The sequence below is a fragment of the Corythoichthys intestinalis genome, chromosome 8 (genome assembly GCF_030265065.1).
Source record: "Corythoichthys intestinalis isolate RoL2023-P3 chromosome 8, ASM3026506v1, whole genome shotgun sequence".
Lineage (NCBI taxonomy): Eukaryota > Metazoa > Chordata > Actinopteri > Syngnathiformes > Syngnathidae > Corythoichthys > Corythoichthys intestinalis.
Window position 1 is genome coordinate 3,165,582 of NC_080402.1, and position 15,689 is coordinate 3,181,270.

General features: G+C 37.8%; 1 protein-coding gene across 1 annotated transcript in view; it reads left to right on the forward strand.

The window, feature by feature from the left end:
* Positions 1–15,689, forward strand: part of nr3c2 (nuclear receptor subfamily 3, group C, member 2) — a 160,584-nt gene that overhangs the window by 86,195 nt on the left and 58,700 nt on the right. The window lies entirely within an intron of this gene.

The window sequence follows — 15,689 nt, forward strand, 5'->3', positions numbered from 1 at the left end:
TAAATATTACAGTAGTTTTACTGTAAAGTCAAGGAGGAGCGAAGGTAAAAAAGCAGGTTTACACCTGCGGACTTTCAATGTGAAGTAAGCATGTTTTTTACTCACACATTCTGAAAACATGCATTGAATTGAATAGGAGTGGGGATGCTAGTTTTCTCTTGAAAATAAGATTTTTAAAAATGTTTTCTAATAGGATTTCAGCTTGATTCAAACCAAAAGTTGACCCCCCCCCCCCACCCCCCAATGAACAAGTGGTGCGAGAGCCTTATTGTAATGCAAAGGATTATTTCTGTATTTTCCGCACTATAAGGCGCACCTTTAATGAATGGCCTATTTTCAAGAGTACCACAGATAGAAAGACGTGTAATTAATAAATGGAATTTGGATTTAAAGACTTGTGGCTCTAATAAGCCACAATTGTTCGCTTTTGCTAAAATATGTCATTAGGAACACATAAAATTAGGGTTGTCAAAATTATCGCGTTAACGGGCGGTAATTTAATTTTTGAAATGAATCACGTAAAAATATTTGACGCAATTAACGCACATGCCCCACTCAGACAGATTTAAATGACAGTACAGTGAAACGCCCACATTTTAATTGTGTTATATGGAGTTTTGCCGCCCTCTGCTGGCGCTTGGGTGCGACTGATTTTATAGGCTTCAGCACCCATGAGCATTGTGTAAGTAATTATTGACATCAACAATGGTGAGCTACTAGTTTATTTTTTGATTGAAAATTTTACAAATTTTAAATAAAACGAAAACATTAAGAGGGGTTTTAATATAAAATTTCTATAACTTGTACCAACATTTAACTTTTAAGAACTACAAGTCTTTCTATCCATGGATCGCTTTAAGAAAATGTTAATAATGTTAATGCCATCTTGTTGATTTATTGTTATAATAAACAAATACAGTCCTTATGTACAATATGTTGAATGCATGTATCCATCTTGTGTCTTAACTTTCCATTCCAACAATAATTTACAGAAAAATGCATGAATTGCGATTAATTGCGATTAATTACGATTAATTAATTTTTAAGCTGTAATTACCTCGATTATAAATTTTAATCATTTGACAGCCCTAGTTAAAATATTTGACGCAATTAACGCATATGCCCCGCTCAAACAGATTAAAATGACAGCAGTGTAATGTCCGCTTGTTATTTGTTTTTTGTAGGGGTGTCAAACGATTAAAATTTTTAATCGAGTTAATTACAGCTTAAAAATTAATTAATCATAATTAATCACAATTCAGATCATCTATAAAATATGCCATGTTTTTCTATAAATTATTGTTGGAATGGAAAGATGAGACACAAGATGGATATATACATTCAACTTACGGTACATAAGTACTGTATTTGTTTATTATAACAATAAATCAACAAGATGGCATTACCATTATTAACATTCTGTTAAAGCGATATATGGATAAAAAGACTTGTAGTTCTTAAAAGAAAAATGTTAGTACAAGTTATAGAAATTTTATATAAAAACCCCTCTTAATGTTTTCGTTTTAATAAAATTTGTAAAATTTTCAATCAAAAAATAAACCGCCATTGTTGATGCCAATAATTAATTGCACAACGCTCAATTGCTCATGGGTGCTGAAGCCTATAAAATCAGTCGTACCCAAGCGCCAGCAGAGGGCGACAAAACTCCGAAAAACACAACAAGTACATTTAACTGTGCTGTCATTTTATTTTTTGAGCGGGGCATGTGCGTTAATTGCGTCAAATATTTTAACGTGATTAATAAAAAAAATTAATTACCGCCCGTTAACGCGATAATTTTGACAGCCCTAGTTTTTTGGTGTTTGGCGCCCTCTGCTGGCGCTTGGGTCCAAATAATTTTATGGGCTTCAGCACAATGAGTGAGCATGGTGTAATTATTGACATCAACAATGTCGAGCTACTAGTTTATTTTTTGATTGAAAATTTTACAAATTTTAAATAAAACGGAAACATTAAGAGGGGTTTTAATATAAAATTTCTATAACTTGTACTAACATTTCACTTTTAAGAACTACAAGTCTTTCTATCCATGGATCGCTTTAAGAGAATGTTAATAATGTTAATGTCATCTTGTTGATTTATTGTTATAATAAACAAATACAGTCCTTATGTACCGTATGTTGAATGTATATACAGTATCCATCTTGTGTCTTATCTTTCCATTCCAACAATAATTTACAGAAAAATATGGCATATTATATAGATGGTTTGAATTGCGATTAATTACGATGAATTAATTTTTAAGCTGATTAAAGCTCGATTAAAAATTTTCATCGTTTGACAGCCCTACGTAAAATATTGACATTAATTTAAAAATCTATAATATTTAGTACATGTTTTGACCTGCAGAGGGCGCCATGTTTTATGCATGCAATGGACGCTTTGGGTGATGACGTAGTTTGTCATGGTCACTAAACGAATACTAGCAGTGTTCTGCAATTCCTTGCTACGTGGTGAGACGTCCAACACATGCCGCATCGGATAAAAACGGCGAGTACTTATTAATAATGTTTTTATTGAGTCTTTTGTTACTTTTTCATTGCCTCAAAATACTTTTTGCATGTGTTTCCCTCTCATACTTTTAAGCATTGTGTTTTCTTATGGTAGCTTTCAAGCAGATTGTTAATCCTTTTTTACCACATCAGTCACGTAGCGTATTTAAACCACCCTTATTTGATATTTCTATGTTTAAGTATGTTTTTAAAGCATATTTTGATTTTTCTGTCTGTATGCATCCAAACAAAAAAAGCTGAAAGCGCACGATAGTACTTTGGGTGTCAAATTCGCCTCTTTTAGGACGTTTCGCTGGTTTAGTTCATTGTGGCCGGTTTTGTCCTACTCTCGTCTTGTCTCTTCTCGGCTTTCCTGTTCATTTTGCTTTTGCTGCCATGCTCATTAATGTTCCTTTCGGTTTTTAATTGAAAGGGTTGAACAGATTACATGTTTATGTCGCTAGATTCATACTCTCGAAGCACCACCCTGCGACATCAAAAACAGTGGCGATCTACTAGTTAAACTAACTTTACAAATTGTATAAAGACGAAAACATCAAGAGAGGTTTCAATATCAAATTATTTTAACTCATAATAATGTTTATCTTTTAAGAACTACAAGTCTTTCTATCCGTGGATCCGTCTACATACACAGACAAGGGGTAACGAGACAATGAAGCACAGGTGGGTGACACAAGAACAGCGGGTTGGTCAATAAGCAAGGAGCAGGCAAAACAGGTGAACTCAATGGGTAATCATGGGTACAAGCCAAACTAGGAGAAAACAAATCCTAACACCAATAGGAAAATGGGTATTTCGGATTTTTGAATTTTTTATTTTTTTACAGCAGGGGTGTCAAACCAATTCCACAAAGGGCCAAGAGGGTCCTGGATTTCATTTTAACCAAGACTGCGCAAACAGATAAACCAATGACTTTTCTGCTAAAACAAGCAGCACCTGACTGCAATCAACTAATTACACTTGTAGGAGATCAGATTGATGAAAAGATGACCTTTTCATCGATTGGAACGAAATCTAGGACCCTCTTCGCCCTTTGTGGAATTGGTTTGACACCCCTGATTTACAGGGTGCACATTTGAGACATTTGCGTCTAGGGAGTTAGTTGGATTCTCCTCAAAATTGGTGAGACTGTTCATGAGACATGAGATGTAGAGTTATCAAAATGGTGAGTTTTCATTCACGGGCCTTTTTTTTTTTTTTTTTTTTTTTTTTTTTGGGCCAACATGCCAAATTGGGTAATGAGTATGATTAATAATTCCCTGATCCAAGTTTCAGTCTTTTTTCATATCTGGCATGTATGAGAGGTATCTCAGCCTGAACATGACTGCATTGAAATATTACCCATTAGGCCTTGTACTCCCTGCTGGAAACAGGAAACGATTATTAGACAGGCTCCTCCTCCTTGGGAAAAAAATTGATTAACCTCAAACCTGCATCAGGGGAGCTTTAAGAAATGTGTTCAGGTGCCTGATGAAAAATATTGAGGTTTGGTTGAGCCCCCCATTTACTGCACAATGGACTCGAAGGGGTGTTTGTGGTATGTTTGCGCTAGTTCTTGGGACACTACTCTGTTATTGAGAGAGTTGGTATGCTCCATCAGATGCAAATGAGGGGCTACGATTGACGTCATTACTCGAAATTTATATCTAAAAGCACAAACGAAAATTTTAACGGCACAAACGAAGCATAAACGATTGACACAATTTTTAGCCATTTTTAATCAAAATGGGAAGCTGGTTGACCTCAGATTGACCTATAGAAGAATTGTAAATATCTGAATAACGATAGCAGCACAAACGAAAATTTTTACAGTACTCACTTAGCACAAAAGATTGACATCATTTTTATATAAATTTGCATCCAATGGGGGGGGGGGGGGGGGCAACTTCACGGAGGTAATATTTTCAAGTTTAATGTGGCTCCTAATCTTTTACCCTCCTTGCTTTCACCAGTATGTGTCCAACTATCGCCTGTTTTCCAATGTCAAGATGACGAATGAGAACGTCAAAAAGGCCCTTGCTGTTGTGTAGGTCCCGCAAAGGACGAGTAGAACAAGAACGGCTAATCTGCGCAAACAGATGCACTGCGAGTCAAAAAGTCACAGCGGCGACGTGAGCGAGATAACGTCGTAACAGGTGAATAATGAGCCGTAAGGTGGCGGCGGAGGTCAGCGAGCCTCACGTGGTCGGGAGAACCTCACTGACCCGCGTAAGCACATTAGCGTGGCCGCCGCATCTGTAAACAAACAGCTGAAGAGCGCCGGGAGGAACGGCAATGAGTCGATTGCACGAGTCGTCACCTTTAAAATGGCTGTCTTTCTTTTGAATTTCACGCATGGGACCGTGTGACTTTGTAGGATAGGCATGTCCACCAAATTTTTTATGGCTTCCAAGCGCTGTTTTGTGAAATTCACCAAACAAAATAGCTGCTTTGAAAATTAATGGCTGACGTCCTTTTCAATTTCACGCTTAGGTCACTGAGCATTTTGGATGTGTCCTCTTATGATCGACTTGTCCACCCCATTTTGTGTAGATTGGCAAAACCGGTGTCGGGGCAATAGTTTTTACTTTGTAAATTTACAAGAGTTGCTAGCATGGAGTTCGACAGACATTCACTTTGAACCCAAATGTCACATTTCCCATAAAATATCAAACATGGGTCCTTGAGACTTTTTTGTGCGTCCGGTGATGATCTACATGCCCACAAAAAATCATGTAGGTCGGTAAAACTGGAGTCAGGGGCTAATTTTTTTTTTGTAACTCTAAAATCTCTTTTGCGCAACTAGCTACAAAAATAGCTACTTCTTAGCAACGCTGCTGATATTCTATATAATTTCAATAATAAGTTCTTGAGAAATTTTTGTGCGTCTGCTTTTGATCGACATGTCCACCAAACATCATGTCTGTCGATAAAACTGGAGCCAGGGGCTATTATTTTTTTTAAAAGACAAAAATTTCCTCTTTGTGCAGCTAACTACCGAAATAGCTACCTCTCAGCAAAGCTGCACATTTCCCGTCCAATTTCAAGCATAGGATCCTGAGACATTTTTTTGCGTTCGCTTATGATCAACATGTCCACCAAAAATCATATATGTCAGCCTGAGTCAGGGGCTACTTTTATTTTTTTTTTTAAAGACTAAAATCTCTCTTTTTGTGCAACCAAAATAGCTACTTCTATCATAAATTGCAGATTTCACATACAATTTCAAACATAGGTCCTTGAGACTTTTTTTGTGCGGCCACGCATGATCAACATGTCCACCAAAAATCATGTCTGTTGATAAAACTGGAGTCAGGGGCTAATTTTTTCTTCAAGTCTAAAACCTACTTTTTTGTGCACCTAGCTAGCTACTTCTAGCATAGTCTGCAGATTTCCCGTACGATTTCAAGCATAAATTCTTGAGACTTTTTGTGCGTCTGATCATGATCGACCTGTCCACCAAAAATCATGTTTGTCTGTCAAACTGGAGCCAGTGGGATTTTTTTTTTTTTAAAGTCTAAAACCTCTTGTTTTGTGCAACCAGCTACCAAGATAGCCATTTCTAGCCAAAGCTGCTAATTCAAACATGGGTCCTTGGGAATTTTTTGCGCATCTGCTTATGATCGACATGTCCAACAAAAGTCTTGGACGTCGGTAACACTGGCTTCTAGGTAAACCTGCAGTTTTCCTATACAATTTCAAACATGGGTCCTTGAGACTTTTTGTGCATCTGCTTATGGTTGAAATGCTACCAAAAATCAATTTGGTTGGTAAAACTCGAGTCTGGCTTTTTTTTTTTAATCTATTTTTTGTGCAACTAGCTACAAAAATAGCTACTTCTTCACAAAGCTGCAGATTTCCCGTCTAATTTTAAGAATAGGTCCTTGAGACTTTTTTGTGCGTCTGCTTATGATAGACATGCCCACCAAAAATCATATATGTCGGTAAAACTGGAGTCAGGGTCTACATTTTTTTAAAAGACTAAAATCTCTTTTTGCGCAAGTAGCTACAAAAATAGCTACTTCTAGCTAAAGCTGCAGATTTCCCGTCCAATTTCAAGCATAGGTTCTTGAGACTTTTTGTGCATCTGCTTATGGTTGAAATGTCCACCAAAAATCAATTTGGTTGGTAAAACTGGAGTCTGGCTTTTTTTTTTCTTTTTTTTTTTCTATTTTTTGTGCAACTAGCTACAAAAATAGCTTCTTCTTCACTTTCCCGTCTAATTTTAAGAATAGGTCCTTGAGACTTTTTCGTGCGTCCGCTTATGATCAACATGTCCACCAGAAATCATGTCTGTCGGTAAAACTGGAGCAAGGGGTTAATTTTTTTTTTAAAGTCTAAAACCTCTTTTTTGTGCAACTAGCTCCCAAAATAGCTATTTCTAGCCTATGCTGAAGATTTCCCGTCCAATTTCACGCATAGGTTCTTTTAGACTTTTTTGTGCGTCCTCTTATGATCGACACGTCCACCAAAAATCATGTCTGTCTGTAAAACTGAAGCCAAGGGTTAAGTTTTTCCCTAAGTCTAAAACCTCTTTTTTGTGCAACTAGCTACCTAAATAGCTACTTCTAGCCTATACTGAAGATTTCCCGTCCAATTTCACGCATAGGTTCTTGAGACTTTTTTTGTGCGTCTGCTTATGATCAACATGTCCACAAAAAATCATGTCTGTCGATAAGACTGGAGTCAGGGGCTATTTTTTTTTTTAAAAGTCTAAAACCTCTTTTTTTGCAACTAGGTACAAAAATAGCTGCTTCTAGCTGAGCCTGCAGATTTCAAATAGAATTTCAAACATGGGTCCTTAAGACTTTTTTGTGCGTCTGCTTATGACAGACATGCCCACCAAAAAACATATATGTCGGTAAAATTGGAGTCAGGGTCTACATTTTTTTAAAAGACTAAAATCTTTTTTGCGCAACTAGCCACAAAAATAGCTATTTCTAACTAAAGCTGCAGATTTCCTGTACAATTTCTAACACGGGTCCTTGAGACTTTTTTGTGAGTCTGCTTACGATCAGCATGTCCACCGAAAATCATGTCTGTCGGTAAAACTGGAGCCAGGGTTTTTTTTTTTTTTTTTTCCAAGTCTAAATCCCCTTTTTTGTGCAACTAGCTCCCAAAATAGTTACTTCTAGCCTATGCTGAAGATTTCCCGTCCAATTTCACGCATAGGTTCTTGAGACTTTTTTGTACGACTGCTTATGATCAACATGTCCATCAAAAATCATGTCTCTCGATAAAACTGGAGTCGGAGGCTAATTTTTTTCCCCCTAAATTCTAAAATCTCTTTTTTGCGCAACTGGTTACAAAAATAGCTACTTCTGTCATAACTTGCAGATTTCCCATACAATTTCAAACACGGGTTCTTGAGACTTTTTTGTGCGTCTGCTTATGATCGACATGTCCACCAAAAATCATGTCTGTCAGTAAAACTGGCGCCAGGGGCAATTTTTTTTTTTTTTTTAAAGACTAAACTCCGTTTTTTTGTGCAACTAACTACCAAATTTGCTACTTCTAACCAACGCTGCAGATTTCCTGTACAATTTCAAACATTGGTCCTTGAGACTTTTTTGTGCATCCGCTTATGGTCGACATGTCCACCAAAAATCATGTATATCGGTAAAACCAGAGTCGGGCTAGGTTTTTCCTAAAGTTCATGCCACTTCAAAGCCAAATAGCTAGGATCATATTTTTTAGTGCCATTGACGCCTCTCCCAGTTAAAATGATTTGGACGTCTAGCGCCGTCAATGGCCCTGAAAGAGTTAACTGTCTTTGAGCGCAGTCTGTGATGAATCACAGTCAGGACTTCCCGGCTGCGAGCCTATTTTCTCCCAGCGTGCCGACGACTTGAAGAAAAGCTGGAGGATAAGTTACGTCGCAACCATCTTTGTATTACAGTGGGCTTTTGCTTCTATTATTATCTGGCATGTAAGCAGCCCCGCCGGTCTGAGAAGCAACAGAAAACAGGGGGCCTTGTGTACTCGCGCCGGTCGGGGGAAATAAACATCAGCTACACCAGTTAGCGCTCTTTGTGTGTTATCTTTAAGAGATGAAAGGACTCGGAAAACAATGAAGAGGCCGCCCTGGGCTTTCTGCGGGAGAAGGAAGAAAATAAAGTAAGAAGATGGAAAAATAGGGGGTAAAAAAAGACGGGAGACCTTTTCATCTGTGTAGTCGGTCCCGTTGAGCAAACAACACAAAGCACGGTTGTAGTTCGTTGCATCATGAAGAGGATTTTCTTGGAGTTGCCGCGCAGTCAGCAATGTGGATTCGTGGTCTGATTCTAATCTGGATTTATTGTGACGAGTGTGTCGGTAATGTGCTAAAAATATGGATGATTGTTGTGATATGTGGTATGAGCAATGAGTTAATGTTGGGTCACTTCCATGACATTTGGAAGAGGTGATTAAATTTTGAGGTTGATAGGTCAAAGGTCACAGAGCTCAGAAATATGTGTTCGAGATGACTCATGTACAAATAAAGGGATTATTATTATTATTATTATATATTGCAGGATATTATAATAAACTGAAGTAGCGACTACATTTTGGTGTAATTTGGTCAGAGGTCACAAAGGTCAAAAATGTATTTGTTTTCAAGATAAAACAAATAAAGGCGATTATTAATAAACTAGCAGGATATGTTTGGATCATGAAACGGTAGAGGTGATTAAATTTAGGGCTTGTTAGGTCAAAGGTCAGAGAGGTCAGAATTATGTGTTCAAGATAACGGAAGAGGTCAGAAATATGTTTGTGTTCAACATAACGCAAGAACAAATAAAGGGATAATTATTATACTATATATTTTACAGGATATTTTTGTATTATGAAATGGAAGAGGTGATTAAATTTTGAGGTAGTTAGGTCAAAAGTCACAGATGTTAGAAATATGTGTTCGAGATCACTCAAATATGGATAAAGGCATTATTATTAAATTAGCAGGTTATGTTTGGATAATGAAACGTAAAGAGGTGATTAAATTCAGGGCTATTTAGGTCAAAGGTCATAGAGGTCAGAAATATGTTTGTGTTCAACATAATTCAAGAAAGAATAAAGGGATAGTTATGATACGTTGCAGGATATTTTTGGTTTATGAAACGGAATAGGTGATTAAATTTTGAGGTAGTGAGGTCAAAGGTCATAGAGGTCAGAAATAAGTGTTTGCGATGACTTAAGAGTGGATGAAAGGAATATTATTAAACTAGCAGGATATGTTTGGAAAATGAAACGGAAGAGTTAATTAAATTTGGTGCTAGTTAGGTCAAAGGTCATGGTGGTAAGAAATATGTTTGTGTTCAACATCAGTCAAGAACGAATAAAGGGACAATTATTATGATATATAACAGCATATGTTTAGATTATGAAATGGAAGAGGTGATTAAATTTTGAGGTAGTTAGGCCAAAGGTCACAGAGGTCAGAAATGTGTGTTTGAGATCACTCAAAAATGGATAATAAAGGCATTATTACTATATACAACGATGACGATAACAAAAATATTTTTGTCAACAAAACACGTGGTTAGGGATACTGAAACAATACTAGACAAATGCCAGTTTTCATCTGAGGAGAAACGCTGAATAGTTTCCGTCACATGTTCACAATGTGTAACATTTTATGTGTAGTTAGCCTGTATCATAGCAGTGTCTGTTTGCGTCACTCGTGACGTGCTGCGCCCCACCCTCCTTCCCAACTCACCAGTGTGTTATGTCGAGTTTGCATGCAGGCTTGCACACACGGTAAGATTTTTTTCTTGACCAGAGAGAATATGCAATGTTGCCTTAGCCTTTAAAAGTCTGTGCTGGGTGATCATCACGCACTAAATGTAACTCACAGCGTTAGCATAGCATTCATGTTAGCATTAGGCTAATGCTAACGGTGAGCGTCCTCTAAACCCTCGGACAACTTTTTTTTGTTTGTTTTTTTTTTTTTTACATACATTTACATACATTTTTGTGTTTATTAATATTTGATTAATTAATAATTGGGATACATCCAAATAAACATTCTTTGCCGAAACCAAAGATCGAATATGAGTCCGAATATCGAAACCAGTTATTACCTAACAGTTTTTTTTAACATATAAAAAGACACAAATAAACCATTAATTCCAATTTTGTTTTTTCAAATATGGAATCTTTGAAGGACTATACTGAGATTGTCACTTTTTTACTCGCGACTGCCACTTCTGGCTGCAAGAGTAACTGCAGCTCGTGCACGGTGCACACGTTTGTACGAAAAATCAATGAAGCAATGAGCTTTTTGCCCGTCAAATCAGCGCCAGAAAAGTAAAATCAGTTTGTAGCAAGTCCTAACAATGGAAGTACCGGGGGGTTTTTTTGGCTATAAAAAAAGATCAGAAGGGTGTCAGATGTTCCCGATATCAAACTGACTCCTGTGGAGTCACTGCCTAGGTGTGAAGGAGGGGTTTCACTCTGGATAGCTGCAATTAGCATCTAAAAATATTTGCAAATCCAAGGCTCCCTTGGCTTTCTCAAACACGGAAGAACATGGAGCTGGCCAGTCGCCATGTTATACAATATGATTGACATGCAGCACTGAATGCATATGTGTTGTATCAGGCATGCACCGGAAGGCAAGAGAGATGGGTGGACTTCTTGGTGGGTCTTGCAAAGGAATTGGCTCACTTTCATGTGGGCGCAAAGAGGGCGCAGAAGGAAAAATTGCTTCGGCAACAACCTCCAACACCTATCCCCGGGAAAAGGGAAAAGTGTCATATGTCACCACATAAATATGTTTTGTTTTTTATTACACCATCCCTTGTATATAGTTTCTTTTGTTGTCTTTTTCACATACCTTTCTTTATTGAATAAAAAGCTTTTTTGTGCCAAAATGACTTGTGCTGTGCATCTTCAGCCATCCATCATCAGCAATGTGACAATTATAGCTCCATGAATACAAGAAACAGTGCAACTAAATATTCAGAGAGATTGAGACAGCTGTTCTTTCTCAATGTTGTAATTGTAATGTCAGACAGTCCTCTACAACAAATCCCCAGCAAAAAAGTGCTCTGATATCTTCCCAATTTTGTCAAATCGTGCACAATTCGATCACGTTAGACAACCATACTGAGCAGTTACCTAACACTAAAACATACTGTAAAAAGGTTGTCCGCCCGATTGCCTGCCTGAACGGTCCACTGTCCGACAAAGCCAAGGCAGCCCTGCCCTGCAAACACTCAAGATGCTAATTGGAGCAATCCAACCCTGTTGTTTTGCGAGTGTGAATGTGTGAGTGTGTGAGAATGACTAATGAGGACCTCAATGCTCACAAAAGATATGCTGATTAGAGTCAGATGACCTATCTCTGGGTATAAAATTGATTTGTATCAACTGATCCAGCCTTGGTAGTTCTAGTTAAGTGGGTTGGAAACGTGTTTTTGCCAACTGGACATTAGGCGAATGCTTAGTGAAACAACAGGAATGCCACGGGAATGTGTCTGCACATCGACTTGCATCCCTGTTGGCAAAAATATTTATATAACCCACCTTATGGGGCAGTCTCAGTTAAAGTGTCACATGAGTGACACGACCAACTAATGTAGGGCTGCAGCTATCGAATATTTTAGTAATTGAGTAATCGACTGAAAATTCTATCGATTAATCGAATAATCGGATAAAACTTTTTTTTTTTTTTAGGTAAAGAGCAATTATAAATATAGATGAGAAAACAAGACATTTCATCTAATATTGAACCATTTTCAGTCAATCAATGACTTTATTTTCAATGTACATTGTTAAAAACAGCCAACAATTGCGTCTCAAATGTGACTTAAAAAAAAGAATACTAATTCACAGCTTTCACTCAAAAAAACTTTTAGAACTTATAAAAAATATATATATATATATTCCTTACCTAAAAATGTAATTACGCTTGATAACACACATTACTTAAAAGTTAGGTGTTTTTCCCACGTGTTATAATTGAATTTCCATTTGTGTCAAGCTATAAATTCTACTTCTAAACTGTAAGTCATGATAGGATTCTGAGTTTTTGCAGTGTTCAAAATAAATGTGCTGTATTGGAGCACATTAGGCACCAGTGCTACTTGGTGTTTTATCCAGCAATGACTACTGAGCTCAAAATGACAGTTAGCATTATTAAGTTTTTATTTTACACCTTAATCACTCTACAGCGCTGTTTTCACAGATTAAATAAAGCCTGTATGTAAGAGTTAGCCAGGTATCGACAGTAGTCATAATGAATAGAAACCTAGCCCTCCGCAGGGATAACGTTACGTTAGCGAGTGACAGTAACGTTTATCGTTTAAGATGGCGGCTGTTTTATTAACGCCGCCGAGTCGGTCATTTCGCATCTAGTTCTACGTACATGTGATATCTATGACACGCATACAGACGCTACCTGCTACCACGTAGCAACATGCGGGCGTAGTTTTTAGCAACGTCGGCGCAGTTTGTAACGGCTGTCGGCTGCAGTAAGGTATTTTTTTTATTGCTTCTTTCTCAACGCACGTGACGTCAGCGCGTTGTCCCGCATTAAAAGTAGTCCGGGCAAAACGTGATGCTTAGAGCTGGCAAAATTAAACGATTCCTCGAGGTGAATAAAATTACTCGGATCAGTTTTTAAACTCGAGTTACTCAAGTTGCTCGAGTATTCGTTTCAGCTCTAAACTAATGCGAATATGCGTGCTAACTACACATACAATAAGAAAATATGACACATTGTGAACTTACGAAGGAAACTATGGCGAATTTTTCTCGTTCTCATCTCGTCAGAGGACAACTGGTATCCATCTTTTAATGTTTTAATCTCCCAAGACCGGATTTTAGCGAGTCATTGTGACGTCATCGTCGTGAAAAAATTTGATCGTTGACGAAATATTTTCGTGTTTGTCATCGTTGACGAAAACAACACTGGCTAAACGTCCATACTCAAAATGGATTAGACTTCTAGTGCCGTGAGTGGAAACGATTGAGTTCAAGAAACCACAATGTCTTTTCTTTACAGTCCCTTGCAACTTATCGTCTCTTCCATTTTTATGCTCAAGCTGGCAACTCGGTCGCACCAGCTGCCCTGTCGGGTAGCGACCGGTGGCTTTTTTTTGTGCACAGTCACTGCAGCCGGGCCTGTCAGCTCTGCTTTCGTAAGCGCGCAGTGACTGACCTATATACTCCTCTGGGGGAGGGAAAGTCACCTTGCTACTGGACTGGCTGGCTGGCTCTTAATGTGAGTCCCGGCGCACGTGTTTTTTCGTCTCGGCGCTATCGATCGCCGTGTCGACGCGCGATAAGGTCCGGCGTGCGCTCGCACGTGTTGAAAACACGTCCGGACGTGGGTCAGGTTTACACGCGTTAGGGGGAATAAGTCCTGGCTAGAGACTCCTCTAAGCGTCCTAACAAATTGAATGTGTGCGCAGACGGACGAGGGGGAATTAGATCAGCGCTCACGACCGCATCCGAGTGCCGGGCCCTTTCCAGTTTAGAGGAAATGTGAGCAAGAGAGAGAGCGAGAGGTTGGCAGCTGCTCTGATGAAGGATGGAAGGAGAATGTTAACCAGACAATCACCTTGCATCTCATTGATTTAGATGGCAGAGAGGCAATTAGTACAGAAACGAAGAGGGAAGCTGAGGCCACTTTGGATGTTTTGATACAAGGTGTTCTCAACGGGTACCCATCTACATGTCGGGTGTGTGCGCGCCACGTGTGTGTGTGGAGGTGAGAGCAGATTAGCGCTTCGTAGAGTAATGGGCCAAACAAAACAGAAACCCTGGAAAATTTTGCAGGAAACTTGTAGGGTCAGGTCAAGACTTTTGTCAAAGTTCATTATAGGGCAGCCACGATTAATCGATACCTGATGGACGATCATATTAATAAACAGCTGTTTTTTGATAGTCAATGAATTAATCTGAAAATGGTCCAAATCCTCACTTTCAGTCATTATTAGTAAACATGTAACAAAACAACCAAATGTATACCAAAGATTCGTATTCGTTTTGGGGCTGTTCCTCACGAGCGGCGCGGAGGTGCTGGAGCCTATCCCAGCTAACTACGGTCCTTAGGCGGGGAACCCTGAATTGGTTGCCAGCCAATCACAGGGCACAATGAGACATACAACCATTAATGCACAGATTCATACCTATGGACAATTTAGAGTGTTCAGTCAGCCTACCACGCATGTTTTTGGGACATAGGAGGAAACCGGAGTACCCGGAGAAAACCCGCATAAGCACGGGGAGGACATGCAAACTCCACACCGGAAGGCCAGAGCCCGGGATCGAATCCTTAATCTCAGAACTGCGAGGCGGACATGGTAACCGCTTGGCCATATTCATAATAAAATTTATAATTTAATATAATATAATTCTTAGATTTTTTTTTTTTCAATTAAAAAACACAAAAGGCAGGAAACAGTTCATTTCATATTTACAGTATTTGTTAATTTTTACACTTTATGTATTAAAAAACTAAAATTAAACTATTAAACTAAAATAAAAAAGGGGGGAAATGGCTGAATATTCACTTTTTAGATTAGTTTGTAAAATATGGCTACATTTAATAAATATTTGTTAAAAAAATAGGATGTCTGTAAAATACATACTACATTATCTATATATGTATATATGTACAGTATATATACACATATATACTTATACACACACATACAGTATATACTGTATACAATATACTGTATATACATAAACATAATTATACATATAGACATATGCATATACATATAAACTGTACATATAAACATGCACATACATATAAATACTGTATATACACATATTCATAAAGATATGCTGTACATATACACGTGCACTTACTGGTACATATTCACATACACATATCCATAAAGATAGCTATATACTTACATACATTCATACTGTATGTGTATATATATACATATACTGTACATACAGTATATACACTTACAAATACATACATACATACATACATACATACAGTACATATGTACTGTATATGCTTACACATATAGATATACATACACATACGTACATATGTATACATATATACACGTATATGTACATACACACTGTACAAATACTGTATATATATATATATATATATATATACATAGATATACATATACACCTATTCATAAAGATATATACTGTGTATATATAATATACCTATACACATATACATACCATACATATGTATATACTGTATATACA